The 26,405-nt window shown below is 43.9% G+C and overlaps 2 long non-coding RNA genes across 2 annotated transcripts; one reads left to right on the top strand and one right to left on the bottom strand.

Annotated features, from left to right (window-relative positions):
• Positions 1 to 1,102: 1,102 nt before the first annotated feature.
• LOC311596459 lies at positions 1,103 to 23,334 on the top strand. The gene is made up of 3 exons (XR_014778851.1): positions 1,103 to 1,201; positions 21,328 to 21,418; positions 22,753 to 23,334. It is a non-coding gene; the product is annotated as an uncharacterized lncRNA (long non-coding RNA).
• Positions 10,528 to 16,684, bottom strand: LOC311595916. Its single transcript, XR_014778615.1, has 4 exons — positions 16,470 to 16,684; positions 13,526 to 13,649; positions 13,008 to 13,093; positions 10,528 to 10,938 (listed from the first exon to the last, which is right to left on the bottom strand). It is a non-coding gene; the product is annotated as an uncharacterized lncRNA (long non-coding RNA).
• Positions 23,335 to 26,405: the final 3,071 nt, after the last annotated feature.

Below are 26,405 nucleotides of genomic sequence, written 5' to 3'. Positions count from 1 at the left end.
ACTACAAGTCTCAGCCTGTGATACAACTGACTATGACCCAAAGTCTCTGTGATGATTCCTTTCCTCTAATGGACCAGATACATGACTGAACATCCCACTCACTGGGAGACTCTTATAAATGGAGTCAGGGTACCAGTGGGGGGATACTGATGACCTCAACCTTACAGACTGTCCATTTCCATGCTGACCAGTGTCCTAATCACATTTCTTAAATCTCCGTATCACACATTTGCATGCCAAGCCCCATGTTTTCTGGCTTAGGCCTGGGCACAGTTCTGAGCACTCCCTCGTGGGTTTTCTGTACGAAGGGCAGAGCCCCTCTAGTGAGTGTGTTAAATGCCTTTAATCTCTCCCCTGCTTTTGACTAGTCTGAATGTTGTGCTGCCTTTTAATGTATGCTGCCTATCTGACAGTATAAGGTTCTGGTAGAGGCTAAAATGGCACGGAACCTCCTGGCCTAAGGAGTTTCCATCACTAAGACTGTCCTCTGTTCTTAAGATATACACTCAGTAACCCACTGCAAACATGAGTTCCGGTCAAGACTGGCTTCCTTTCTTGAAGTATCACCGCGGTCCCCTTGCTTTCCCAGACCCTCTTGTTTGCCTGTTTTCTCCCATCTTGCCTCTCCCTTCACGCTCCATGGAACCAGAGTATCCACAGAAATAGGAACCCATTGTGGTTCTCACGTGGTACTCAGTGATCCCTGCTCTCTGGCATCCATGGTATCATGCCATCCCAGATCCTGGATGCGAACTGTTTTCTAATTAATAGTATATAGGATAGAATGTTGGGATGCTAGGTGGGCTTATGTCGTGAAAATTTATCTTTCTGGCTCTTTGTGAAGCTCTCTCCTCATTTTCCCTCCTCCTCCCTCCCTTCTTTCCAAGTCTCCATCTTCCTGTCATCATTTCTAATGTGTCTCACTTGTTCCTTATCACGCTGAGAGCATCCAAGCAGGATGTCTTGATTTAGGTTCCCTACCACTCCTCAGCCATCTAAGGCTCTTGGTCCAGTAACCAGGGAGAGACTGAGCATGCAGGGAACTATCAGTGTGCTTAGAGATGGCTCCTTTGGTCATTCCCACAGGTATGGCCACCTTCACAGGAATGACATCCTGGCTCTGAGACCTCTGTCAAATCCTTGCAAGAAGACCCACCAGCAGAAGACCCAGCTCAGCTGCAACAAGATACCCCACCCCCAGGTACATAAAAACAGTTGTTCATTTGTGTCTCTTTGGGTGGAGTTAATTTGCTGAACCTCATAGATACATGTCATGCACAGAGTTTATATGTCAGACTCAGAATTCTGGATGGTAGCAGCGATGCTCTCTTGAAGTAGTCAGCTCCATTTCCTCAGGATCCAGAATAATGCCTGAGTCAGAGCGGTACATTTTTCTAATCCCAGCACTCAGGAAGCAGAAACAGACACAGAAACAGGCATCTCTCTGGCTTCCTTACACAGTGAACTCCAGAGTTGAGACCTTGTCTCAAAACCACAATAGCAAAATTTATTGAAGCTGGTCATGTCTGTAATTATGATGCATGGGATGTGGACAAGACACACAGACACACACACATACACACACACACACGCATGCATGGATGCATATACTGACATGTGTACATACTCTTTTCCATTAGTCTACAAGACCAGCAAGAGATGACTTGCTATGCAAGCCTGGTGACCCTAGTTAGTCCTCAGCACCCATGTTAAGATGGAAAGACAAAAATGTATTTCACAAAGTTGTCCTATGACTTCCATTTACACACCATAGCAAGTGTGCCTACACACAGATATTGCATACGTATATACATACATACATGTACAAACCATGTATGTGTGTGTGTGTGTCTGTCTATATGTATGTATGTGTAATAAAAGATCTAATGAAGAATTTCCCTTCCCTACAATGTTATAAAGAGCCACTGGTAATGAGTTGGTGTGACAGTTAGATCTCTAGGTAACTATCCTGGACCACTTGAGGCAGGAAACCAGCACATTAAAAAGGATCTTTCAGATTCTAGAATCAATGAGAGTTGAAGAAGAGCATTCAAAGAATCCACAGGAAAAGAGATGGTAAAACCCATCATGCTCAGGCTGGGTCCTCCACAACAAAGCTAGCCTCAGCTTACTCAGGCACTGCTGGCTTTTGACTGTCACTGTGTGCAATCCCCCAGTCCCTGCTTGCTTTTTCCCACCATTGTCCAAGGACCTCAAGTCCTGAGTGTGATATCTGTTGCCTGTGCTGCAGTCACATGCTTCAACCCCTGATAGAGTGTAGAGGAAAAGACCATCCATGGAGGTGAGTTCTGTTCCCTGTCCGAAATCACTCAAGAAGATATAACCCTAATGGAATCAGAGGCAGGGTGGGGGATCAAAAAACAAAACAAAACAATACTATAAATTGTTTCAAAATCCAGTAAGCTCATCCATTGAAAGAGTTTTTTCCCTAGATGATTTAATTTCTCTCCTCCTCCTTCTCCTTTTCCTCCTCCTCCTTCTCCTCCTCTTCCTCCTCCTCTTCCTCCTTCTCCTTCTCCTCTTCCTTCTTCTCCTCCTCCTCCTCTTCCTCCTCCTTCTCTTCCTCCTCCTCCTCCTCCTCCTCCTCCTCCTCCTCCTCCTCCCTATCTCCAACCAAGAGACTGGTCATGCCAGCAGGCAAGTATTCTGCAAGTGCTCTAGAAATGAGATATATTACCAGTGCTAGTTCTGTCTTCTAGGTCACTTCATAATATACATAATGTGTGTGTGTGTGTGTGTGTGTGTGTGTGTGTGTGTGTGTGCATGCATATGTGTATGTGTGTGTCTATATGGATTCCTGTGTAGTGCCAACTTTCTAAAATAATGGTCCATGCATATACATCAAAATGATTCCCCTCCTACTGCTAGCTCGCCATTACCGTCCACTTTTATTTGGATGAGTGAAGAAGGGGTGCTTATGTGATCTCTATGTGCAAGTGGATAGGTGCACCTTTAGTCTAAGGAAATCAATGGAAAAGTGCCAGGCCTTGTGTCTGTTTTACAGACACAGGACTGCATTTCCCTCTCCATCTCTGCTTCTGTGTTTCCCAGTAATCTGAAATGTTTCCTGCAATGCATCTTAGTAGAACCTTTCTCCTGTGGAACAAATTGTGAAAATTCATATCGAGAGAAATATTTTCAGACGCTACCAGAAAACACCCTCTGAAACTAACACTTAGGAATGCGTTTCCTCCCTCTGACATCTGTGCTTGAAAATGGCCTCTCCCCCCCCCTGCACTTCTCAAAATCTCCCAAGCTTGGGCTTCAGTGTGAAATTCTCCCCAATGACCCCTTCGCTTGCCTGGGTCTTCCTGGAGCTTGGCCTCTCCTCTGAGTGTTCCTAAGGCCTTGGGTTTGCTTGCTGCTCATCTCTGTTTCTCTTGCATCCCTCTTCCTGTGGGGCTGCTCATTCTTCTGCCCAGACACCGTAAGAGCCTAATCTGAATCCTCTCCTAATCCTCTAACCGGCACCTCTCTTTTAGCCGAAGAGCTTCCTAAAATTCTTCTTCTCTTTTCTACTTACTTTGCTTCACGTCAACGATAGTTTTTAAACCGTGCCGTTGCTTCCGTGAGCATCCATTACCAGTTCTGTTGTGGGGCTGCGTAAAGGATAAGGGAGAGGCTAATAGAGAAAAGCACTGGAATCATGCCTGCAGGGATTAAAGGTCCAGAAGAGAAAAAAACCCAAATATTCTAAAAGATTATAATAGAACACAATAAGAAAGATGCTTGAAGAATAACCAAGATGCTGAAGAGAGCAACAAGCGGAGAGATTGATTCTCTGAAGGAGGTGGAAACAGGCACCATGGGAGAGGCAACAGCCTGGGTGTTACAAGGAACAGGGTTTTGTCAGGTACAAATGGGGAAGGTGGTTTCAGGGTGGTGTCTCTAGGCAGCACATTAACAGTATTTCATTCTTCTCATATTTATAATGATTCTGAACATGCATAATGCTAAGCAAGATGCATCCTTAGTCATCTTATTGCCATTTGTCACCTCTAAATATATGTCTATTGTCTTTCATAGAATTTTACTATGATAATGATTTGTTCATCTACAAATTTCTCCCACCCCCCCCTTTTATTTTTTACCTTCTATATAGTTCTTCCAAAAGAAACTTTGGGAGAAGACATCTTTGGAAAAGTTGTCCATTTCTAAACCGCACATACACACAGTTGCATGCATACACACGTGTACACACCCACACATGTGTGTACATGTACACACACGAACACTCGCAGTCGTGCAAGAACACATACATATGCATACACACCACCTGTCTTTACTCATCACTCCATCGTTTTGTTTTTTTAACTTTAGGGGAATAAAAACCAAACACACTCCTCTTGAGAAACAGTCTTAGGTGGAAAAGCTTTGCCTCAAGTCCACAGATTTAGTTAACAGGAGAATCGTCCCCAGTTACCCTAGAAAAAAGTAGGTGTGTCACAGTTCCAAGGAGGGCCACCCTGCTGGTTCTGCGTTGCTACTTGGTCATAAGTGCAGCTCAGAAGTTTACCTGGACTTTGTGTCTCCGAGACTCTGCTTTCCCCTTTCCCTCTGGCCATCTTGGGAATGAATGCCCAATCCCAAGGGCCTGCTCTGGCCTTTGCGATTCCAGGTCTGAATTTCTTTCCTATCAGCTCATTCCACAGCCATTTCTTTCTTCCACACTTTTTCTGATGATTTATCACGTTACCCCTCCTTTCTTACTTTCATTTACTCATCATAACTGCACGTGTGTGGAGCCCAGTGTGACATTTTTTAACACAAGCCCATGATGTGTAATGCACAAAGTGAGATAATCACCATCTTTGGTACCTCAAACACTTGCCAGTTCTTTTTATTGCTAATGCTCATAACTGACTCTTCTAGCTAGTCTGGGATCTACTATGAATAGTTGCAAATTACCATCATCCTTGGTGCCTACTGAACACTAGAACCCATCCCTCACCCTCACCAGCATTTTGGTGTCTGCTTTCAAGCCTTTATCCCCTTAACTAAGGGGGACTGCTTGATCCCCACCCCCCAACCAGCCTCTATAACAACTGTGTTTCTTTCTACTTATCTGTGATCAATATTTTCTTTCTCTTTCTTTCTCCCCACCCCCCACCTCCATTTCTGTGTATGAGTGAGAACCTGCTATCATTGTCTTTAAGTGCCTGGCACATTTTACTTAGTGCCATGTCCTTGGTCCTCATCCCCATTGCCACCAATGGCTGGACTTCAGTGTTTTGTGGTTAGACTTTGTTCCTGATCGGAATTTGTTGTTTTGTTTTGCTTCTTTGTTTTGTTTTGTTTTGTTTTGTTTTGTTTTTGTTTTTGTTTTGTTTTGTTTTTCGAGGCATGGTTTCTCTGTGTAGCCTTGGCTGTCCTGGACTCGCTTTGTAAGCCAGGCTGGCCTCGAACTCACAGCGATCCACCTGCCTCTGCCTCCCAAGTGCTGGGATGAAAGGCGTGCGTGCGCCACCGCGCCCGGCTTGTTTGTTTCTTAGTTCTGTTACATTGGTCACTTTCTCGGGCCTCTGGAGAATGATGTCCCTGTCTAGGCTCCTACACCAGCCCTCCACCCACAAGCTGACTCCTGCCTGCTCTTCCCTCTGCCGACCCACAGGACAGCCCCCAATACCCTCCACTCTAGCCCTGCTAGTCCTTCTCATCCGCAAACCACGGAGGAGTCCACACAGAGTTTAAGTTTTCCGAAACGATTTAGGGATAGACTAAAGACGGCGTAATGAGTCTGGGCTCGATGGCTCACCGCCTACCTTGCCACCCAGCCGGACATCCAGCACCTCAGCCTGCTGAGATGGTCTCTCCAGCTGCAGAATGCTTGATTTAAAATAAATTGGTGCTTGAGTTCCCGACTTGAGTCTCCTAAGGACTTATTTTATGAATTTTAGCTTGAGATTATAACCGATTTTGACCAGTTTCTAAAATGGCCCTGAACCTCCCTTTGGTGTTACGTATTTACGCGAAGCCACATTCTCAGCAGTGATTATAGAGTCAAAATACCCTTAAGTTCTGAAACTGCTGAAGAGACTTCGTATCCTGTTGTATCAACTATTCAGCCATGATCTTTTCTTTATGTTAAAATAGACCAGCGTGTTCATCTCATTAGTGTGAAAATTTTCTTTCATTTTCAATAAGCAGCAAATTAATATGCCTACATTTCAAATAATTATTTTAAAATAAATGTATTTATGATTTATTTTCAGTGAATGTTTGATTGTTGTATCTGGTTTACATTCCTCTATACCCACGGGCATGTAAATTGTTCTCAGATAAAAGTCATGGTGAGTTGAAAAACCCTTCTCTAGAGTAAGAATATCCAAAAGCACTTCCCACAGTGGTGCTAGCATTTATTGCACGTCTACTGTACTTATCCCTCCTACATGTGCACAGCTGGACAGTGGCACTGATGAAAGCAGGAACTTCTCTGTCAGCTGGGTGGTGGTGGCCTACACATTTAATCCCAGCACTCAGGAGGCAGAGGTAAGGTGGATTTTTGAGTTCCAGGCTAGCCTGTCTACGTAGTGAGTTCTGGGACAGCCAGGACCCAGAGAAATCTGGTCTCAACTCCCACCTAAAAAACAAAACAAAAGAACTCCTCTTTTTCAATTTCCCTCCAATTCCTCACCTCTGGAAATAGTGACCAGAACGTAGGAGACATTCAATAGCTGATAGGTCAGTGACGGTTACTATTTCTCTATTGCTTTCATTGAAAACTATTTCCTAAACTTTTTATTTGAAATTTTAAATTTTAATTTGGAAACGGAAAGAGATCAAGGCAAAATTTCTGGTCTTCATGAAAATCTCAGAAGGTATCAGTTATCTATCATCAAAGCCACATTCTAGAACAACCTACTTGAAAATCTAGTGGTTTCAAACAGCAATCATTAATTCTTTCTTGGAAATTCCTGGGCCTTCTTGGTGCAGTGTATTTAAATTGGCTTGCAGCAAAGGGGGCAGGCTGGATCTACACATGCCTCTGCCCTCTGCCTTTCATCCTCCTCTTTACTTCAGCAAATTAGCAGGGCATTTCCCCTCCCAGCTGGGGCAGAGGAGCAGGAAGACACAAACTCATTGTCAGCTTCCACATGGAATGGCCCAAGTCTAGGGAAAGGAAGGCATACCCGTTTTAGTCAGAAAAACAGAGCAGAGGACCTGGACACAGACTGGGTTAAAAATTGGATCTAATGACACAGTCTCCTCTGCATGACCTTTAGAAGAATATCATAAAATATATAATCATGGCTAGTGTGCTGGCTTAGTTTATGTCAACTTGACACAAGCTAAAGTCATCTGAATAAGGGAACCTCAATGAGCAAATGTTTTCATAAGATCAGGCTGTTGCTAAGCCTGTAGGACATTTTCTTAATTAATAATTAATTGATGGGGAAGGGTCCAGCTTGTGGTGGGTGGGGCCATCCCTGGCCTGGTGGTCCTGTGTCTATAAGAAAGCAGGCTGAGCAAGCCATGGAGAGCAAGCCAGTAAGAAGCAGCCCTCCATGGCCCCTGCATGAGTTCCGGACTCCAGGTCCCTGCCCTGTGTGAATTCTTTGATGATGAATCTGTAACGTGGAACTATAAGCAAAATATACCCTTTCCTCTCCAAGTTGCTCTTGGTCATGGTGTTTTGTCACAGCAACAGTAATGCTAACTAAAACAACTAGGAAGATTGTAGAGTGGATGAAGCACTCATGCAAATGTGAAGACCTGAGTTCAAATCCCCAGGACTTACATAAAAATCAACTGGATAGTGAATCTGCAGTCTCAGTGTCCCTATGGTAAGATGGGAGGTACAGAAAAGAGACGTCCCAGAAGTACAAGCAATAAACAAGAGGCCCTGTCTCCAATAAGATGGAAGGCGAAGACTGACACCTGAGCTTGTCCTCTGACCTACCATATAATATATAATATTATATAATTATAGGTTATATAAATTTTATATATATATATATATATATATATATATATATATATAGTGTGTGTGTGTGTGTGTGTGTGTGTGTGTGTGTGTGTGTGTGTGTGTGTAGGGTGTTGCCAAGGAATTAGAACCAGACTCCTCAGCAAGACACTATAATTTGTGCCTGCCAAGTCATCTCATATAAAGCAGCATCATACTTGTCTAGAGCCTGCACATACCCTCCCATTCACTTTAAATCATCTCTAGGTGATTGCTTACGATGCCTATTGCAGTAGAGATGCTGAGTAAATAGTGCTTACATTATATTCCTTAGGGGATGAGGGCAGGAATAAACAATCTGGACATGTTGAATACGACGTGTTACTTTTCTGACTATCTTGAGTCCATGAAGAGGTGAATAGATTAGAAACTTCAAGACATGAGGCCACCTTTCTAATGCTGGGAAAATGGGCTTTCCTGATGAATGTAGTTAAAGTCAGAAAATTTGTATTCAGGAGAAGTAAACTGGGAAGCTCCAAGAATGACATGTGCAAAGAACATGTTATGGTGTCCTTCGGCTTGAGGTGAGAACATGGAATAAGCCAAGGACCCACGCCACTACAAAGGCTCAACCCCCAAAAGTGGCATACAGATTTAGGTGTCCAATTTGTAAGGCAACATATTTACTGTAGAAACAATAGTTTGTGGTTTAAATTTTTAATTAAGATACTCAGTCTACAGGAAGCAATTACATAGCAAAACACATACAAGGGCACATCAGCTCTTTGTGGGATAAAGGAAAAAGCGTTACTTTGGGACGTTCATCAATTCCTGTGGTGTAAAAGTTCTTATCATGGCCAGTTTCCAACTAGCCATATAATGTCATGGGCTTTCTCATTCCATGAGCCTTGGAGGAAGAAAAAAGATGAATGAGTCAACTCCAGCAAAAGTCACAAGTAAGCTGACACACTGTCACAATGGCACCACGAGCAGTTCAGGGACACAAGCATGCCATTTGCAGTTTCATCTAGATTAACAAATGTACAGAAAACACCAGCAAATCCTTGGATAAATCCATCACATTTCGGCTGAAGTGTCACTATAACTCTGGGTGTGGCTCTTTAATAAAGACCTAACAGAGCCAGAACAGGTCAGGAGAAAGGCAAACAAAATAAAATGATGATGAAGGAACGTGCTAGTTAGTTTTATGTCAACTTAACACAAGCTGAAGTCATCTGAGAGGAGGGAAACTTAACTAAGAAAATGCCTCCATAGGATCAGGCTGAAGGCCAACCTGTAGGGCATTCTCTTAGTGATTGATGTAGGAGGACACATCCCTCTGTGGATGGGACAACCCCTGACTGGTGGTCCTGAGTTCCATAAGGATGCAGGCTGAGTAAGCCATGAAGAACAGGCAGTAGGCAGCACTCCTCTATGGCCTCAGCATCAGCTCCTGCCTCTGGGTTCCTGTCCTGCCGGAGTTCCTGTCCTGTCCTGTGATGGACTGTTACCTGGAAGTGTAAGCTGAAGTAAACCCTTTACTCCCCTAGTTTCTTTGACCAAGGTGTTTCATTACAGCAGTAGTAACCCTAAGGGGCGTGGCATGAAGGTGCTGGCCCACTTGGCATTTAGTGGGGATTACATGGAAGGGGCCTCACTTGCACATACAACTTCCAACTCTGCTTGGGGAGAAGAGCTTCAGCTGCCTTCTAGCCAGCAACTGCCACCCAGGAGGCTCCCTCCCCAGGGCCTTCTTGGAGAATCCCAGGCTTCTTCTTCTTCTTTTTTTTTTTTTTACTTTATTAATTTATTCTTGTTACATCTCAATGGTTATCCCATCCCTTGTATCCTCCCATTCTTCCCTCCCTCCCATTTCCCCCTTATTCCCCTTCCCTATGACCGTTCCTCCAGCAGAGCAGAACTCTGCCTTCTCAGTTGCAGCTTAGCTGTTGACATACCTGGAGATACCAGCACAGGAGGAACCCCTTCAGCCACACCACCCACCTAGTTCTCAAATTTGCCTCTGTCTGTTATAACTTTCCTGATCTCTGCTGTGTTATCCAGACAAATGAGTCTGTAAAGGCTTCAAATATTTAGTCTTCATTCTAAAATGGTCTAAGGGATAAACAATGACTTAGGTGCTACTATCATAAGGATGCTAAAGTAAAAGTTCTATGTTAAAAGCAAAGGGGTTGGAGAGATGGATTAGTGGTTAAGAGCACCACCTGCTCTTCCAGAGGTCCTGAGTTCAATTCCCAGCAACCACATGGTGGCTCACAACCATCTATAATGTAATCTGATACCCTCTTCTGCAGATAAAGCACTCATATGCAATAAATAAAATAAATAAATCATTATAAAAAAAAGCAAAAGGAGAGTGTTGTTTAGCCAACCTTGGAACACGGATTGGGGCACATTTTGACTATGTTATGTTATAATGCAAAATCCTTTTTAAAGCAATTGTTACTTTTAAAAAACAATTATATTTATTTAAGTTTATTTTTCACTGATATATTCATTTTACATCCTGATGGTAGCCCCCTCCTTCCTCCCCTCCTGGTCCCTCCCTCCCTCCCTCTTTCCGTGTCCTCAGAGAAGGGAGCCCCTCCCACCAACCCACCTCAACACATCAAGTCACATCAGGAGTGAACTCCTTCACATGCACTGAGGCAAGACAAGGCAGCCCAGCTACAGCAAACTACAGCAAAGTAATTGAAAGCAGGCAACAGAGCCCACATCATAGACAGCACCCGCTCAACTTAGTGGGGGACCCACATGACGATCAAACTGCTCATTGGCTACATATGTGTAGGGGTCTAGGTCCAGTCCATGCATGGTCTTTGGTTGATGCTTCAGTCTCTGTGAGCCCCCATGGGTCTAGGTTAGTTGACTCTGTAGGTCTTGTCCCTTCTAGGCTCTTCTTTCCTTCTCCCCCACTTTTTCCATAGGACTCCCCAAGCTCTCCTTATGCTTAGCTGTGAGTCTCAGCATCTGAGGTTAAGTTAGGCACCTGTCTGTAAACATAGCAGTTTTCATTAAAGGTATCAGGGGTTGGCTCTCTCCCATGGGATGGGTCTCAGGTGGGCAAGCCATTGGTTTGGTCATTCCTTCAGTTTCTATCTTTATCTCTGCACATCTTGTAGGCAGGGTAGATTTTGGTTTAAAGATTTTGTAGGTGGATCAGTGTTCTCCTCTCACTACTATAGGCCCTGCCTCGCTAGAAGGTGGCCTCCTCAGTCTCCTGTCCCCTGTTGCTAGGAGACTCAACTAGAGACATCCCCATTTGCTCCCCATAGCCTACCCAGTCACAGGTCTCCAGCTTGTCTCAGTGATGCCCCCCTCAAACCTCCCCCCCACTCTCCCCTCATCTGATCCCCCCACCCCCTGTTTCCCTCCCTACATCCTCTCCTACCCAGTTCCCTCTCTACTTCCTCTTCCACTGTCCATTCTATTTCTCCATCCAAGTCAGGTTCAAGGACGGCTTCCCTTGGTCCCTCCTTATTACTTAGTTTCATCGGGTATGCGGTTTTTAGTATAGTTATCCTGTACTACAGAGTTAATATTCACTTATAAGTGAATACATACAATGCGTGTCTTTCTGGGTCTGGGTTACCTCACTCAGGATGACCCTGTCTAGTTCCACCCATTTGCCTGCAAATTTCAAGATTTCCTTGTTTCTAGTAGGTAAGTAGCATTTCATAGTATATATGTACCACAGTTTCTTTATTCATTCTTTCTTTGGTTGAGGGACGTTTGGGTTGTTTCCAGTTTTTGGCTATTATGAATAAGGCTGTTGTGAACAGAGTTGAGCAAATGTCCTTGTGGTATGGTAGAGCATCTTTTGGGAATATGCCCAGAAGTGGTATGGCTGGGTCTCGAAGTAGCACTATTTCCAATTTTCTGGATTGATAGCCGAAGTGGTTGTACAAGTTTGCACTCCACCAGCAATGGAGGAGTGCTCTTCTTTATCCACATCGTCGCCAGCAGGTGCTGCCACTCGAGTTTTTGATCTTAGCCATTCTGACAGGTGTAAGATGGAATCTCAGGGTCATTTTGATTTGCATTTCCCTAATGACTATGGACATTGAGAGTTTAAGTGCTTCTCAGCCATTCAATATTCCTCTGTTGGGGATTCTCTGTTTATCTCTGTACACTGTTTTTTAATTAGATAATTTGATTTGGTGGTGTTTAATTTCCTGAGTTCTTTATATATTTTAGATATTAACCTATTGTCAGATTTAAGGTGGGTGAAGATTTTTTTCTCGATCTGTAGGCTGCTGTCTTGACAATTATCACAAAAGCATAATCCTCAAACTATAGACTAAAATGTATATATTTTAGGAAGCATCCACAGAACTAGAATTGACAGAATAATTTACCATTTGTCAATGGTTTGATATTTTTAAATCCCCATGTGCATGATCTCAAAGCAGACCCACTCTCTCCACATGCCTGTGATACATCTTTAGGACTCTGGAGCAGCGACATCAGTCTTTCCAGAGCTCTCCACTTCCTCTCAGTCTTCTCCCCTCTTGCCTCAAGTAGAAGGTTCACCCCCAAAGACCCATCTTTCCTTGTAATTCAGAACTTGTAGGCAGCGTATCGTGTGACAGGTATGTGTAAAAACCCATTGTCTCAAAGGGAGAGACAGACAGGCTAGTAATTCCACAACTGCATTCTAATGGCAATGGCTCTTGGGCTAGAGAATGGGCTGAGGAATCCCATGTGGCAATGAGGAAACAGGGACTTGTTTCCTGAGAAGCCAGAAGTCAACGGATGGCTGGGCATCCACTTCCCAGAGTTTTCATCTCCTGATGTACAAATAATGAACATTAAGAATGAGTGTGGGACAGCAGGTGGTGTAGGTTGTGGGTGACAGCAAAGGGAGGCTTGTTAATGGTAAGGCTGCGCTGAGAGAAACCCAGAGATGTTGAGAGCCTACTCAGGTCAGGTGCAAGGGACTACCTTGACAAGGTCTGGAAAAGGGACAGAGAGTGGCAGCACTTGAGCCCAACATTTGAGGCAAACAGATCCCCTTAGAGATGGGTGGTGGGGACCATTCAGGGGAAATCTGGACACTCACCCTAGTCCTCAGAGGATGGAGATGAGGGAAGAAATGAAGCCATGGATTCCTGGCTGAGGCAGAGGAGATGCTCATCCTCTGAAGCTCTGGTGAAGACAGAACAAGGTTGAAGAGTTGATGGTGCATTTTTTTTTCCCGGACTTGCTAATGTGAGAAATGTCAGATGCTGTACACTGTTAGGCGTAGCTTTGTCACTTGCTTATCAATCATATCGGTTACACTTTGTAGGTGTCCCCACAGGCCCATGGACTCAAGGCTCATTAGCCAGCCTGCCATGGCCTAGAGAGGTAGAGGGACTTTTAAGAGGTGAAGCCTAAAGAGAAGGAGCAAGCACTGTGGACTCCTGTCTCCTCTCAAGCGCCATGTGTTCCTTCTCTAATGTCCTGTCTCGCCACAGGATCATAGACACCAGTACCAAGTCAAAGTGAGCTACGCCTTTAAAGTCATGAGGCAAAACCTTCCCCCTTTTAAATTGGCCATCTTAGGACAAAATTTTGTCCCAGGGAAAGCAAACTGACCACTGGCAGAATACCGAGGTACTTTGTATCCTTTCTACTGGTTTCCTCTTCCTCATCCAGAACGCTCTTAACACGCAGTGCTTACTCTATAATAATTCTGCATTATTTGATGTCTTCAGCACTCCTGTGGAACATGAAAAAAATATGTTTTATTCTCAAAACATTGAAGTGTTGATCATGATGTTCATGCTACACCTCGGTTGTTGTTCCCCCCTTCTTGTGTTCAGGGTCAATTACAGTAATTCACAGAAATGGTCTTTTTCCCACATATGACACAGCTTCATGATAGCCTGGGGGCAAAGCCAGGTCCTAGCTGTCTTCTCACAGAGTGGAAAAGGCACATTTGATTCTCAGCCTGGGTCCACTGATGAGTTGAGACAATTTAAAAAACAAACAAACAAACAGCTAGTTGATTAACTGGAGCTTTCAGGCCATTGCCATCTTCGTGCCCCCGAATGGGGTTTACTCTAAAGAGACAGGGTGCAATTCTCCAAGCCACATACCACGTACTAGAGAGTCTGCGAGTAGGCTGCTGTGCATTAGTGGGGACCACACTACCCCAGTTTTACTGTTTCCAAATGGAACACTCGAATGCTACACGTTGAGCAAGATGCTTTTTACTTTATGCTGGCAGCGAGACAGAGTAACACGATCGCACCGAAAATGCCCCGGCTCTCTTGCAGAATAAAAAGTTGTTTTTAAGAACTGACAACTTGAAGTACAAGGAAGTTTCTGTTTTCACTTTACCCTGAAAAACTCATTGCACCAGGAATCTGAACCCTGGAGAATAAAATAATAATTATAGTTTCACTTTACTCTGTTCTGACTTTCAACTCGATCCATTGGTGTCTGCATATTTCAGATAGGAAAAAAAAACTGTTTGGCCACATCAAGGTGAGGTTTTCTAATTATCTATAATCCTGCCTGAAGAGTTTTATTTTCATTTATATGTTACTTAATAAATGTTTCATTGTCAATGATCTTTGTACCCTGAAGAAACCAGAAAACTAACTCTTCTCACAAAAAAAGGAAAAAAATTAGAAAACTCCGAATCACTGTTTCAAAATAATTTATATCCTTTTAAGTAATGCAAATGTGCTAGCATATAACATAGAATGCCATTTTTAATGTGTGCACATGTGTTAGAGCCACTAGGAGAGACAGTTCTAAAAGTCATACAAATAGCCTTTGATCTCGGACTTCCCTGCGGCAGCGTTTATACGATGTTCATATATTTCTGAGAGAAAAAAGAATGCAGAGATCTGAAAGCGGGTCTGGAAACCATCCTCTGTGTGGTGATTTCCTTTTAAAATGCATCCAGTTCAAGGGTTAAATGCAAGCCAAGCAGTCACTTCAACTGTGTTTTTGAAGAAAATAAAACAGCTTGATGTAACTTAAATGAAGGGCATCTATGACTTAAGAGAAATGGACACAGGGAGAAAAAGGTCACAAGATTAAATTTTCCCTAAGGGAAAAGTCCTCCTTTGGAGTCATTAACCTCCTCCTAGGTCACTCCTGAAAAAAAAGGGCAGGAAATCCTCCTGCCAAAGAAAGATGGGTGCACCCCACCACCCACTGACCCAGGAGGCAGGCCTCTCTCATCTCACTGCTTGGCTCCCCTTTGGGCATACTTGATTTTTAAGGCCTTTGTTTTAAAGAAACACAACCTCTTCTTTTTGAGCTCTGAAGTCAGAAAACGCGCAGCACGGTTTTTCCACACATAGAAAAGCCTAATGTTGCTGCTGATGGACAAAATGACGGCAGGTGCTTCAGACTCTAAGCCACGTGTGTGTGTGTGTGTGTGTGTGTGTGTGTGTGTGTGTGTATGTGTTTCCCTCCTATTTCCCCAAGCTTTTTAGCGTTCTTAACCCTTATTTTCAATAGTTAGTTATCAGCACTTCAAAAACCGTGCGAGCATTCTGTGTCAGCACAGGCTGCGCCATTAGCCGGATGAAGGCGATCCTTGTCAGAGTCAAAGCTGAAGAAACTCTTAACACAGTCCCACCGTGTCTGTAAACTATCGATCGATTCAGTAGTGCATGGGTACAAGAATAAAAAGAGTTTTGATATGAAAATGAAGCTATTTAGAGAAGAGAGCAAAATGCACATGTCCTGGACAAGTTCTTTTTAAGTCCCGCTCTTCCTCATCCTCTCTTCCCACCCTGTGATAAATACTGTTGTTCAAACATTTCGTTAACATAAGTGACTTATAAATGATGACATTGCAGTACTGCCTGTCTACATCCCCAGCCTTTCCTGATGCATCCCCCACAAAATAAAACACTGTTGTTAAATAAGGACTCTGACTGCTCATCGCAAAGAGGAAGCAGAACAATGGTGTTCCGGTGCTTTCTGAGAGCTTGAGAGAAGCACGTGCTCCCACTTTATGTCCCTAGGATGCCTTGAAGTCGGTACCAAGGTGTCAGGCATGGTGACACACTCCTGTGATCCTATCATTTGGAAGGCAAGGGCAGTGGATCTATGTGAGTCCAAGGGCAGCCTCGACTACATAGCAAACTCTGGACCAGCAAAGTTATATAGTAAAAGCCTGTCTCAGCAGACAGACAAACAAGCAGGCAGGCATGCATGCATGCAGACAGACAGGCAGGCAGACAGGCAGGCAGGCAAACAAATAGGCAGGCAGACAGCTAGACAGGCATGCATGCATGTAGGCAGACAGACAGGCAGGCAGGCAAACAAGTAAATACATGCATAGTAAAGAAAAGGACCAATTCGACAAGAGTCCATTGGTTTAACATGATAATCTGGTACTGAAGAAGCTGAAGGTAGGCTGCACGTTCAAGGCCACCATGTGGACACTTTGAATTCTAGGGCAGCAAAAGCCCTAGTGAGCCCTTGCCCCAAAACAATACCACAAAAACCAACCAGTCACCCCCAAAACTAACACTGTGGAAAGGAAAAGAAAGCTGTACCCAAGACGCACCGCAGGTAGTAAATTGGAAAAACCTCTGTCCCAGTTTCTTGGGGGACTTTTATGTGCTCTTCCAAATGGGCTCACCAGAAGAAAGGCTGTGAGGACTGTAAATGACGATGTGGCAGTTCCCCAGGCGACAGGGAATCAAGGCAAACCAAAGTGTCCATGAGAAACAAAGCCCAAGTGCCCATTGGGAATGCGGAGGCAGCCTGGGTGAGGGTGTGGCTACTGACAGAGCCACGTGCCTCAGCCATCGTTTTCCTGCACAGCTGCCTGTGCTGACTGAATGACCACGGGTCACCTTCCTGGTGACCACATGCAAGTCACTGGCTATGTAAGTTCCACTGGGTGTGAAGGTCAAATCTCCTCACTGTGGTATGCTAGGAAAAAGAATGGTAGCGCTCCCTATGTTCTGGTCCAAGTGCACTTCTGAGGCAAAAATAAAAATAAATAAATAAACAAATAAATAAATAAGTAAAAAATCACATCGTAAACCTCTCAACTGGAATAAGCACATGAAGTCGGCTGAGACTGGGGAGTGTCACAACGCTCTAAGACTCAGGAAGCCACAACCACCCATAGCTAGATACTCACTTCCTACCTCCAAACAAACACACTTGGCTGGGATGCTTGGCTAAATAAAAGCCAACAAACATTCCATTGTTAAAGGTGGTTATTAAAATGCACCCCCCTCCGGAATTCCCTGCAGGCACCTGCTTAGACAAAAACAATGAAGGAGACAGCCCTCTGAAGGGTTCAAGTGACCTAGGCCACAAACATCTGAGCACCTCCCTGGCCCCCTCCCCACCCCACCCAGTCCTTTGAAATGTCCATTGCCTAAGCTGTTTGGTGTTTGTTAGTTCCCAGACACATATTATTAACTAGTCATTCATTCTACCTTGGTTTCACCGTCCTAATTCAGTACCCAAAATACCGTCACTACATAAAAAGGTAACATTGGAGATTGGAGTCCGCTGCAGACAGACTTCTGCTCAGTGCTGGGCCTGCTCATTGATGAGACTTCCCCCAGATTGTCTACCTAAACGGCTTTTTTAAATTGAGGCATATCTCTCTCTCTCTCTCTCTCTCTATATATATATATATATATATATAGAGAGAGAGAGAGAGAGAGAGAGAGAGAGTCAATTTCAATTTGGAGTGCGTGAGTGTCTTTGTACAACATCTGGTTGTTGATAGTCAGAACAGGTTAACTCTTCACATGGTAGGAGTTCCTCCTTTATGGGGATTCCTTCCTACAGTCCTATAATTCCTGTGTGTGTGTGTGTGTGTGTGTGTGTGTGTGTACATGCGCATGCGCACCTGTGTGCGTGTGTCTGTATGTGTATACGGTCTAGCTAGAAACCACGTGTGCACGCACACACCCACACACATGCCTGCGTGCCTCTGTGCAATACTAGATTAAAGAAAACGTAGGATCCCCTAACCAGGCATGATGGCCCACATGCCTAATGCCAGAACTCAGAAGTCAGAGTCTGGAGGAGCCTTACGAGTTCAAAGCCAGCCTGATCGACGCAGTTACTGTGTGTCAGCCAGAGCCGCCTAGTGAGAGACCCTGTTTCAGAAAAGCAAATAAACAAAATGCGAGCATCTTTTATAAGAAGGGCACACTGCTGCTAGTGACGTGTTTGCTAAGATGTCTCCACCTCAACAGGACGCTTAAGGCAGGTGGCGTCTTTGAGCAGCTAACGCTATAAGGCTGGCAGTGGCCTTGTGAAAGGCTTAAAGCCTACTGCTGGGGCTGGAGAGATGATAGCTCTGCAGCTAACGGATAGGCTCACAACCAAACCAACCTAAGCTAAATGGTCTAGGTGTCTTGCTCATCTGTGTCTTTTCTTTGTTTCTTTCCTTCTCTCCCCCTCTCCCTTGAACAAGCTTCTGTTTGCTTTGATCACGAATAGCTACAAAGTCTTGGAGCCACAATGTAGGACCACTTTCTGACATTATCCAATTGGTGATGCTTGCTCCGTGCCATCGGTCTGGCAGAAAGTGGAATTTGGAGAGGCATCGATGATTCTAGTCTGAAATAAAATGTTCAAAAGGAATCAGCTATGGTGAGAGCAAGACAAAGGCTGAGGAGGGGGGAAAATGCTGGAGTAAAATGTTTTCTTCCCATTTGCTTCCTGCGCCTGGCTGATGTGAGGGGCAAGGGGGAGACTAAGCCATCTCTCTTTAACGGCACTAATTGTTTGCCTTATCACAATAATCAAATGCAGCCATATTAATCTCCCTGGTTATTAACTTGATTTTTACACATTAAGATTTAGATTTAATCCCCCAGGACTATCTATTAATGCTTTTAAAGTTGAAGGGTTTCAACAGTTTTAAGTTCTTTCCTTTCTTTTAGCTGCAGGCAGTAAAATTGGAACGTGCGCGGAGTTTTGTATTTCCTGGTCCTGGGGGACTTTCAGAGACAGTGCTGTCGAGGACCATGAATTGCGCTAATACAGAGAGCAGCCTCTGCAGCTATTAAAATGTCTCCAACAATGTAATTATTTTAAAATGGAAAAACTAATATCACATGTGTTACTTAAAGATCAACTAGTCTTTGAAAGTCACAGAGAGAATGCGTTTGGATTTTTTAAAAAATCAAATTGTTTCTGCATGCTGCCACAAATGTGAACTGTCTCAGCTTCAGAGAAAGAAAAGTTTCAGTGCCTCTTACAAAATACATCCTTACTTGAGCTTCGGGTCAGCAGAGCATTAAAATGGCCAAAAGGCCAAGATCAGTAAGCATGAAAAACTGTTTTATTTCTGTTTGAGCAAGTTGTAGCGACAGTGACCTGATGGAACGGTCTCTGGCTTTATGCTTTCACAGTCCCACAAAGATAACATTCAAGCAGAAAACGGAGCAAAGCATTGTGATGGGCAGAGGGTGTGGAAACAACATTGCTGCTGGCCCACTATTGGCCGAGGGCTCACCCTGCAGAATTCAGTGAGGTTGATATGTAGGCAGGGATGTGAGCAAACATTATCTGGGGCATTTTGTGAGGCATTTGTATTGTAAGCACACGCGAAGCATAAGATCATTTCTTTTTCTCGTTGCTTTTAAATGGATGTAGATCATCTCAGAAGCTTGACTCCTGTGTTGATTTAGAATGAAGACCATTAAGAAAACGTGATGTTACAAATGTCTCTGTAAATGATCAACATTTCTGAGATTTCACAGTGGTTTCTAGGACTCTTGACTTCTCTTTCCTTCCTATTGTATGTGTGGGGGTAGGGGTGGGTGCTTGCATGGTGAGTGTGTAAGTGTCACGGGGAAGCCAGAAGAGGATGCTGGGCATCCTGATCTAGGATGCTCTGCCCTAGTCCTTTGTGGCAGGCTTGCTTTCTGAACCCTAGCTGGGCTAGCAGCTGCCAGCCCTCTCTGCCCTCCCACAGAGTGGGGTTACAGGTGTGCACACAACCATTCCTGGCTTTTTTATATGGGGTCTGGGACTCTGAATGCAGGTCGTCACACTTGCACAGCAAATGTTTTTGCCCACTGAGCCTCTACCCTAACCTCTGAAATCCCCCCTTCTCTCTCTTCTCTCTTAGTAGCATCCTATTATTATGGATATTTCCTATTAGTTCTATTAGTAAGCGTCTTTTATATTGTTAATATTGTAGAAGTTCTTTTGGGGTTTGTTTGTTTGTTTGTTTGTTTGTTTGAGACAGAGTTTCTCTGTGTAACAGTCCTGGCTGTCCCAGAACTCACTTTGTAGACCAGGCTGGCCTTGAACTCACAAAGATCTGCCTGCCTCTGCCTCCCAAGTGCTGAGATAAAAGAATTAAAGGTGTGCACCACCACTGCCTTGTAGAAGTTCTTATCTGAGGATTTAAAGCAATAGTCCATTTTTCTGACTTAGGCACAGTGTATGCCACATGCATGTATCTCATGGTTTTGGCCATGGTATTCATGAGCATTGTCTACTGAAAAGACAGAAAGATGGAAGAGTTTCAAATTTTTCCCATACTCTGAGGTCTCTATAGGCCCTTTTGATATTTCCCTGAAGTATATGGTGTGTTCTGAAAGAGAGAACACCTTCAATTCCTAGATTGAACCCTTGCGTCAGCTCCAGACTCTTTTCCCAGAACTGAAGGCATGGGCACCCTTAGTTGTCCAGGGGATAAAAGCAGTGATTGAGTGGATGTGTAGTGCCCGTGGATCAGAACATGTGATGCACGTGGGAAGGTGAGGAAGTCAGGTAAAGCGCACGAAACTGCCACCCAGCCAGTACTCATCCGTGCAGAATGTAGTTCATGGCTCGACCCCATGCATCCCAAACCCGAATCAGGCATTCAGTGTGATCCACCATCATAAGCCTTGAGGATGTGAAATCCCCAAGAACCATCCCAGGCCTTCTGGACTCTTAGCAGAATGATGAAGGTAGGAGAGGCGGAGACGAAGGACGTTACTAGGGTAGGCCTGTGGTTGTAATGCTTGATCATGGCTTTAGTGTTCTCAGCTGACGGCTGGAGGTCAGAACAGGAGCAAGTATGGGTTTTTCTCTAAAGCTTGCCAATAAAGCCAGTTATAAGCTAGTTCTTAATAAAAATATCAATATTATTAGTAAAAAGAGATACAAGAATGACAGCTCTCATTTCTGAAGCAGAGACATGTTACAAGATGAGGTCTGGGTGCCACAAAATGAAACAAAAATATGGCACAGAGGTTGGAGGTAAGAGTGGCTGTCCTTAATCGTGTGAGAAGGCGGGAGGCAAGAACACAGAGGTCAGGGGTGTGTGCCTAAGGCCTCAGTCTAGCCCCCACCTCTGTCTCAGCTCCACTCTCCTCAAATATTGTAGAATGTCTTCATGTGTTCATATTTTTAAAATAGGCTGGCAAGATTGTGCTCTCTCTCAGGAACACGGATTGGATGGCCATTTCGCCCTGCTGCCCTAGACAACTCAGCAAGGGACAGAACGCTTTCGCGTGCGGATTGCATCCAGAAAACGTAAGTGAAAATCTTCCCAGGTTCCCAGTAAGGCCTCCGTGCCACAGCTGTTTCTGGCCTGATTTCTGCTTCTTTCTAAGATTCCTTACCCTCTTGCAGGCTTCTGTCAAAACTGCCTGCCCCACCAGGAACGTGGCACATTGCACGTGTTTCTCTTACACAGACTCCATGGCATCAGGATACTCCGGGAAAGTGGCCCCATGCTGTCCCTACATCCACCAATACTTGTTAATCTCCCCCACGAGGCAGAGTAGCTGTTCAAATTCTAGGTGACAATCACACTCAATCAATCAATAAATATTTTCTAAGGCTATCCTGCTGTATGGTCATAGAGCTAACTAGCCTTCCCTCTGCCACACCTGGGTTAGCTGCATTTTGCTATGGTCATCTCCAGGCCCTGGTTATGATGCAGGCAAGTGACACAGGTAGGCCCGTGAGCCCTGGACTCTTATGAGGAGTGGCAGATGCGTGGGTGATGATAATAAACATTGCTTTGATGTTTCACTTGTCCCGGTGTTTATAGGTTAAAGCAAATTAATTTCATCTGCATGTGATGGTCTCTGACCTCATTGTTGATGAATGAGTGAAAAAGAAATGGCCCGGCAAATATGAAAACTCAGCAAATATTTTCCTCATTGCAATTTAAATGTAATAATTAATAACCTGCCCTATTCTCACTGGCTGTAAGTGAGTTGAAAAGGCTCATGGGGGCAAGCAGACCGCACAGTTCAAATAGCCCAGCCTTGCTGCTCACTGCTCTCTTAAGCTACCTACCTGCGTAGAGTCTGATGACACAGCTACTAAGCGGATATCTCAATGGGCTATCCCCAACTTGGGCAATGGTTTTAACTCCACCGGAATAAATGAAACCCCAGTCAATAAAATCAAAATAAGATACTTTGAGTGAGCTGCCATCTTTTCTTTCTTCTTCCTTCCTTTCTCCACCCTAACAGTGATATTCTCTTTACATCACTTTTTCCAGAAGAACAGGTGTAATTCTTTAACTTGTAGCCATGTTCTTTGCATGGAGTCTTTCCTCCTCTCTCACAAGGCTCACTGTCTCTTAGCGTCCCAGAACCTCCAGCACACCACATTAGGCTTACACATTCCACTGTTTTCGAACATGCACGTGGGCTGTTTTCATTGTTTGATTGCTTGGTTTTGCTTTTGTTCTTTGTTTGTTTGTTTGTTTGTTTTACGTGAAGTCTTGCTGTCACATTCCAGGATGCCCTGGTACTCTATAATCCTCCTGCCTCAGCCTCCCGAGTACTGGAAATACCAGTGTGTGCCACTGCACAGAGTTCATGCTATTCTGTTTTTTTTTTTTTAAGCAGCGGTTGGTTCTCAGAGGAAAGGCGTCACACCAGCAGGAACTCATCTCCTGGATGCTTCTGAGAGGAGGAAAGTCTTGTGTCCTACTCTGGACCTGAAGATTGAGAACATTGCTCCTTACTGGCCTTCAGATAACTCTTGCCGTTCCTTAGAGAACAGCACCCTGGGTGGTTTCTTCTCTCTGGAAGCACCTTTAAGCTGCCTCCTTCCTTTACCTGTCCAAGGTCTCTATCAAGCAAACCACAACCATTATTTTCTCACTTTCCATTTGTTTAGACCTAAAATTCACGCCACTGGTCCGAGGTGGATGGCGGAACACACACTGGAATTAAACACGAAACACATAGCTCAGGATAGTAATTCCCAGATGTCCAGTTTAGTAACATGAGCAAACAACTTACCTCCCTAAGCCTCAGTGTCACCAACGGAAGAGTGGATAATATGCTCTTTACTTTGCACTGTGAAAAAGAAGCTTAAGTGATGAATTCAAATTAAATTGTTACTCATATCTGGTGTGTACTTTAGAAACAGAGGCGCTAAGATTTTGTGGGCTGTGTTAGGAGAGTATTTTTTTTTAACTTATTAAATGCTCATTTACAAGACATCTCCTAATGACTTCAGGAGAACCGCAATATTCACTTCAGTCAGTTAACCACAATTTTTTAAAAAATTGATTAAATATATATTTTATATGAAGCTGAATACTTTGTATTTGTTTCACATGAATTTCCATTCTGTTTGCCCCCTCCCCAGAGGTAGAAGGGCCTCAATATTGTTTGAAAGTCATTTTTTTAATTATACAGAAAAACTAGCAGAAATTAACCAATTAAAAATTGCCTAGTGTTGCTTTATTATTTTCACAGACTAACAATGAAGTGAAATGGATTATAAGAGAGATTCCATGTATCCAAAAGAATACTATGATCTGAGATGAAACTCAGTGGCAGGGAGCTTGCTTAGCATGCACAAGACCCTGGGTGTGATAATCAGCATAGGAAAGTGAAATTGAAAAAGGAATGAGTCAGAAGCTTATGGCCTCCACCTACCTAGACCACAAAGCTGCTTCTGTTGCCAGAGTTCAAACCAGAAAGTGGCCAGCTGGCCTCGGAACACGCTGGTTTTGTCTCTGTTAAGTCTATGAGCTCATTGCCAAAATATTGACTTGCATTAAGGCTTTTTTTTTTTTTTTGAGACAGGGTTTCTCTGCTTAGCCTTGGCTGTCCTGAGCTCCTTGTGTAGACCAGGCTGGCCTCGAACCCTCAGATCTGCCTGCCTCTGCCTCCCAAGTGCTGGGATTAAAGGCGTGAACCACCACGCCCAGCTCAGTTTTGAAAGGTGTTATCAGCATTGCACTTTATCCTTCCAAGTTCCCTCTTTTCCCTTTCAGGACATACAGTGTTTCAGGCGTTACTGGCTAGGGTTTACAGGGTTAGAGGAAGAATATGACAGGACACAGTGCCTCCTGCTTTAATTTTAATTCGAAACTGTTGGAGAATTTAATATTGAAACAGATAAAATATTTGATTAAGAGAAATAAGCATTTTCCCTTGGATTGAAAGAAAGCTTCCCTCAACCCGGGTAAGGGTAAAAAGAGCAGATAAAATGCACAGCTGTTAGTGCCAAAGATAAGACTTTAGCAAGTTTGGACGCCATGCCACTGGATGAGGGGGGCTCTACAGTCCACTTCCTTATAATATCCTAGTCCGTATACTGTGAGCCCCAGAGAGTCTGTGGCTGCCTGTTGCCTATAGGCTGAGGGGGTCATGACGAACCCTACAGAGACTCCCGAGTCTTCTGGCCTGTGAGGTATCCATGGCCAATGCTATTGGATGGGAAAAGGAGCTCCAAGCAGTAATGGGGCCATCACAATGTCAATCTTTGTGGTGCAACGTCTCTTGAATAGGAGGAGAAAGGGATAGATTCCTCAAAGAGTCTGTGTGGCCATTGCCATCTGCTCTCAGAGCTCTGCAGGAGGTGATGAGAACCCTAAGATGGCCGAGTTTCTGCCTCCTCTTACAGAATGGAAGTACAAACGGAAGTTAATATGAATTATACCTCTTTTTCACACCTATGAAGGAGTAAACTTCAAAATTGTGAGTGTAGTTTCTATCACTTGTATCATTGGGTATTTAAATAATAATAATTATATATGTATATATCTATACATACATACATACATACATATATATACACATACACATATGTATTATGAAGCCAGGTGTGGTATTACATGCATCATCAGAAAATTAAATATTATACACACACACACACACACACACACACACACACACACACACACTCACAGGAGGCATGTTGATTTACACACATTTAACACTAAGGAGGCAGAAGCAGGTAGAACCCTGAATTTGAAGCCAGATCCTACATAAGGAGTTTTAGACAAGCCAAAGCTACACAGCAAGACCTTATCTCAAACAGAACACCTCTCTCTCTCTCTCTCTCTCTCTCTCTCTCTCTCTCTCTCTCTCTCTCTCTCTCCTGGAAACCATCTCAGTTGTGGGGTCTTGCACTTCCAGATGCATCTTTTAGTCATCTGTCTCCTCAGGCACGTGGGTAGCCTACTATACTCAGACAGACCTGTTTGTGTGGCTGCGATGAGCATCCTTGTGCCACAGGTACCTTGTGAGACACTCCTGGGGCCCTTCCAGTGGGGTTTGACATGATGGAAACATTGCTATCTGACTCTTATCTGAAGCTCATGTTGTTACTCAACTATGTACACTTCAAGCTCTCATTTTCTTTTTGTAATCTCCTGAAAGACTTAACTGTCAGCCAGATTATGGAGTGATTTCCTAGCTTTCCGTGTTTCCCTTCCTCTTTGGTAACATGATTTTTTTAATGAATGTTCTCCCTAGGGAATTAATTATTACCTTGAAGAGTATATTCACATAGCTCCATCAAGATATCTTAAAAATTATCAAACTCTTGACAGACATACCATGTAGCTTTTAAAAAATCAAGTTATGTATGCGTGGAATTTTTTTCCCAACTCTATTTAATCAAAAAATTTTATTTGGGGCAAAAGGCATTTTTTCCTGCTGTTTTCCATTCTCTCTTACTCTCTATTTGTTAAGCACAGAAAGTAGATTCTTTAGCTGCTGTTCTCTCATGGGCATGTCCTGGAGCGCACAGACTTACTGTAGTTCTGAGTTGGACGGAACCTATAGCTCGCCTATGGCTTCTTATCACCACCCGGCTTAAGCTTTGTGCTGATGAGGCACATTATCTGTCAACTTGATGGCTAACAATGGTTGTCAATTTCACAGGCTCTAGAATCACCTAGGATCTAGAATACCTCTGGGCACATTGTGAGGGAGTTCTTAGACTAAGGTAACCATATATGTGTGTGTGTGTGTGTGTGTGTGTGTGTGTGTGTGTGTGTGTGTGTGTGTGTAAAACCCTATGTATAGGGTTAACCCTATAGTGGGATTAGAGCCAGTATAAGCATAAGATGATAAGGAGTTGGAGACATACTCTACTCCTCCCCTCAGATCTTTGACAGCATGAATTCAACTGGCATGGGTAGGGGAAGATGCGTAAGTATATCCAAGAGGCCTCTATTGGAAGAATGGTAAAAAAATCCAAATTATCTTCCTTAGGCAACCCAAGACTATGAACAAATGCAGGAAGAAGCCGA

The sequence above is a fragment of the Acomys minous genome (genome assembly GCF_964271855.1).
Source record: "Acomys minous genome assembly, chromosome: 4".
NCBI classification, from domain to species: Eukaryota; Metazoa; Chordata; class Mammalia; order Rodentia; family Muridae; genus Acomys; species Acomys minous.
The sequence above is the reverse complement of the archived record's forward strand: the minus strand, read 5'-3'. Positions and strand labels throughout refer to the sequence as shown.